We start from the raw sequence: 4,732 nt of genomic DNA, 5'->3' as shown, positions 1-4,732 counted from the left end.
TACTGCCTCTGGCTGACTCACTAAACAGAGAACATCCCTACTGCCTCTGGCTGACTCACTAAACAGAGAACATCCCTACTGCCTCTGGCTGACTCACTAAACACATGTTTCATGTGTAAATGATGTTGGACTGTGCTCCTGGATATCTGTAAATAACACCACACCTTCTGGTTTGTTTAATATAAGGAATGTGAAATTATTTTTTTTCTTTATATACTTAAACTTTTTTTTTTTTTTTTACTCAAGTAGTATGTTACTGGGTGACTTTTAATGGAGACATGTTCTATTAGGGTATCTTTACTGTTACTCGGGTATGACAATTGGGGACTTTTTCCACCACGGAAGGTTGTTGTTAGAGGGTTGACACATGATTTGACGATAACCTGTTAAAAGTCAAACTGGGGTTGTCTGCAAAGATGTCAACCACTTGGGCCTTTTTATATTGGTGCTAGTCTCGTTCACAGACACTTCCGCCCATGCGCAGTTAGCCCTGGGGGACGAGGTTATAGTCAATATAATAGATACTCTTTGGTTCTAGCTAAATGCTTAATGTTGTTCTCATAGCAGAGTGGTCTGTAGTGGTGTCCCACCTGGTTGTCTAAGCAGATGGAGACAGTAGGGACTGGGATGGGTCATTATCCACCTGGTTGTCTAAGCAGATGGAGACAGTAGGGACTGGGATGGGTCATTATCCACCTGGTTGTCTAAGCAGATGGAGACAGTAGGGACTGGGATGGGTCATTATCCACCTGGTTGTCTAAGCAGATGGAGACAGTAGGGACTGGGATGGGTCATTATCCACCTGGTTGTCTAAGCAGATGGAGACAGTAGGGACTGGGATGGGTCATTATCCACCTGGTTGTCTAAGCAGATGGAGACAGTAGGGACTGGGATGGGTCATTATCCACCTGGTTGTCTAAGCAGATGGAGACAGTAGGGACTGGGATGGGTCATTATCCACCTGGTTGTCTAAGCAGATGGAGACAGTAGGGACTGGGATGGGTCATTATCCACCTGGTTGTCTAAGCAGATGGAGACAGTAGGGACTGGGATGGTTCATTATCCACCTGGTTGTCTAAGCAGATGGAGACAGTAGGGACTGGGATGGGTCATTATCCACCTGGTTGTCTAAGCAGATGGAGACTAGGGACTGGGAATTATCCACCTGGTTGTCAGAGATGGAGACAGTAGGGACTGGGATGGGTCATTATCCACCTGGTTGTCTAAGCAGATGGAGACAGTAGGGACTGGGATGGGTCATATCCACCTGGTTGTCTAAGCAGATGGAGCCAGTAGGGACTGGGATGGGTCATTATCCACCTGGTTGTCTAAGCAGATGGAGACAGTAGGGACTGGGATGGTTCATTATCCACCTGGTTGTCTAAGCAGATGGAGACAGTAGGGACTGGGATGGGTCATTATCCATCTGGTTGTTTAACTCTAAGCAGAGGGAGACAGTAGGGACTGGGATGGGTCATTATCCACCTGGTTGTCTAAGCAGATGGAGACAGTAGGGACTGGTATGGTTCATTATCCACCTGGTTGTCTAAGCAGATGGAGACAGTAGGGACTGGGATGGGTCATTATCCACCTGGTTGTCTAAGCAGAGGGAGACAGTAGGGACTGGGATGGGTCATTATCCACCTGGTTGTCTAAGCAGATGGAGACAGTAGGGACTGGTATGGTTCATTATCCACCTGGTTGTTTAACTCTAAGCAGATGGAGACAGTAGGGACTGGGATGGTTCATTATCCACCTGGTTGTCTAAGCAGATGGAGACAGTAGGGACTGGGATGGGTCATTATCCACCTGGTTGTCTAAGCAGATGGAGACAGTAGGGACTGGGATGGGTCATTATCCACCTGGTTGTTTAACTCTAAGCAGATGGAGACAGTAGGGACTGGGATGGTTCATTATCCACCTGGTTGTCTAAGCAGATGGAGACAGTAGGGACTGGTATGGTTCATTATCCACCTGGTTGTCTAAGCAGATGGAGACAGTAGGGACTGGTATGGTTCATTATCCACCTGGTTGTTTAACTCTAAGCAGATGGAGACAGTAGGGACTGGGATGGGTCATTATTCCACCTGGTTGTCTAAGCAGATGGAGACAGTAGGGACTGGTATGGTTCATTATCCACCTGGTTGTTTAACTCTAAGCAGAGGAGACAGTAGGGACTGGGATGGGTCATTATCCATCTGGTTGTCTAAGCAGATGGAGACAGTAGGGACTGGGATGGTTCATTATCCACCTGGTTGTCTAAGCAGATGGAGACAGTAGGGACTGGGATGGGTCATTATCCACCTGGTTGTCTAAGCAGATGGAGACAGTAGGGACTGGGATGGGTCATTATCCACCTGGTTGTCTAAGCAGATGGAGACAGTAGGGACTGGGATGGGTCATTATCCACCTGGTTGTCTAAGCAGATGGAGACAGTAGGGACTGGGATGGTTCATTATCCACCTGGTTGTTTAACTCTAAGCAGATGGAGACAGTAGGGACTGGGATGGGTCATTATCCACCTGGTTGTCTAAGCAGATGGAGACAGTAGGGACTGGGATGGGTCATTATCCACCTGGTTGTCTAAGCAGATGGAGACAGTAGGGACTGGGATGGGTCATTATCCACCTGGTTGTTTAACTCTAAGCAGATGGAGACAGTAGGGACTGGGATGGGTCATTATCCACCTGGTTGTCTAAGCAGATGGAGACAGTAGGGACTGGGATGGTTCATTATCCACCTGGTTGTCTAAGCAGAGGGAGACAGTAGGGACTGGTATGGTTCATTATCCACCTGGTTGTCTAAGCAGATGGAGACAGTAGGGACTGGGATGGGTCATTATCCACCTGGTTGTCTAAGCAGAGGGAGACAGTAGGGACTGGTATGGTTCATTATCCACCTGGTTGTCTAAGCAGATGGAGACAGTAGGGACTGGGATGGTTCATTATCCACCTGGTTGTCTAAGTAGATGGAGACAGTAGGGACTGGGATGGGTCATTATCCACCTGGTTGTCTAAGCAGAGGGAGACAGTAGGGACTGGGATGGGTCATTATCCACCTGGTTGTTTAACTCTAAGCAGAGGGAGACAGTAGGGACTGGGATGGGTCATTATTCCACGGTTGTCTAAGCAGATGGAGACAGTAGGGACTGGGATGGTTCATTATCCACCTGGTTGTCTAAGCAGATGGAGACAGTAGGGACTGGGATGGTTCATTATCCACCTGGTTGTCTAAGCAGATGGAGACAGTAGGGACTGGGATGGTTCATTATTTAACAGGAGCGTTTTTAAAAGGGTGACATCCCAAATGCACACTATTCCCTATGTAGTGCACTACTTTTGGCCAGGCTCAGGACAGTCGTGCTCTATTTATAATAGGGTGCCACCTGGGACACGGGCAGGGTGTCACCTCGGGGTGTTGTGGTACTGCTGAATGCTGCCAGATCTCATCTGTTTCTCTGTCTCCACAGGGCATCAGTCAGCTACAGTGATACCTCTCTGCCTGTCACCTCTAAGCAGTGTCACCACAGGGCACCAGTCAGCTACAGTGATACCTCTCTGCCTGTCACCTCTAAGCAGTGTCACCACAGGGCATCAGTCAGCTACAGTGATACCTCTCTGCCTGTCACCTCTAAGCAGTGTCACCACAGGGCACCAATCAGCTACAGTGATACCTCTCTGCCTGTCACCTCTAAGCAGTGTCACCACAGGGCATCAGTCAGCTACAGTGATACCTCTCTGCCTGTCACCTCTAAGCAGTGTCACCACAGGGCACCAGTCAGCTACAGTGATACCTCTCTGCCTGTCACCTCTAAGCAGTGTCACCACAGGGCACCAGTCAGCTACAGTGATACCTCTCTGCCTGTCACCTCTAAGCAGTGTCACCACAGGGCACCAGTCAGCTACAGTGATACCTCTCTGCCTGTCACCTCTAAGCAGTGTCACCACAGGGCACCAGTCAGCTACAGTGATACCTCTCTGCCTGTCACCTCTAAGCAGTGTCACCACAGTGCATCAGTCAGCTACAGTGATACCTCTCTGCCTGTCACCTCTAAGCAGTGTCACCACAGGGCATCAGTCAGCTACAGTGATACCTCTCTTCCTGTCACCTCTAAGCAGTGTCACCACAGGGCACCAATCAGCTACAGTGATACCTCTCTGCCTGTCACCTCTAAGCAGTGTCACCACAGGGCACCAGTCAGCTACAGTGATACCTCTCTTCCTGTCACCTCTAAGCAGTGTCACCACAGGGCATCAGTCAGCTACAGTGATACCTCTCTTCCTGTCACCTCTAAGCAGTGTCACCACAGGGCACCAATCAGCTACAGTGATACCTCTCTGCCTGTCACCTCTAAGCAGTGTCACCACAGGGCATCAGTCAGCTACAGTGATACCTCTCTTCCTGTCACCTCTAAGCAGTGTCACCACAGGGCACCAATCAGCTACAGTGATACCTCTCTGCCTGTCACCTCTAAGCAGTGTCACCACAGGGCATCAGTCAGCTACAGTGATACCTCTCTGCCTGTCACCTCTAAGCAGTGTCACCACAGGGCACCAGTCAGCTACAGTGATACCTCTCTGCCTGTCACCTCTAAGCAGTGTCTCCACAGGGCACCAGTCAGCTACAGTGATACCTCTCTGCCTGTCACCTCTAAGCAGTGTCACCACAGGGCATCAGTCAGCTACAAACTAGTAGAGGCGTGTTCTTATTGGGCTTGTGATGACATCACGAT

At 49.4% G+C, this 4,732-nt stretch overlaps 1 long non-coding RNA gene across 1 annotated transcript; it reads right to left on the bottom strand.

Annotated features, from left to right (window-relative positions):
• Positions 1-235: 235 nt before the first annotated feature.
• LOC127923365 (uncharacterized) lies at positions 236-3,102 on the bottom strand. Its single transcript, XR_008114239.1, has 3 exons — positions 3,059-3,102; positions 2,464-2,687; positions 236-1,014 (listed from the first exon to the last, which is right to left on the bottom strand). It is a non-coding gene; the product is annotated as an uncharacterized LOC127923365 (long non-coding RNA).
• Positions 3,103-4,732: the final 1,630 nt, after the last annotated feature.

This window comes from Oncorhynchus keta, unplaced genomic scaffold (assembly GCF_023373465.1).
Source record: "Oncorhynchus keta strain PuntledgeMale-10-30-2019 unplaced genomic scaffold, Oket_V2 Un_contig_29421_pilon_pilon, whole genome shotgun sequence".
Taxonomy (NCBI): Eukaryota; Metazoa; Chordata; class Actinopteri; order Salmoniformes; family Salmonidae; genus Oncorhynchus; species Oncorhynchus keta.
The sequence above is the reverse complement of the archived record's forward strand: the minus strand, read 5'-3'. Positions and strand labels throughout refer to the sequence as shown.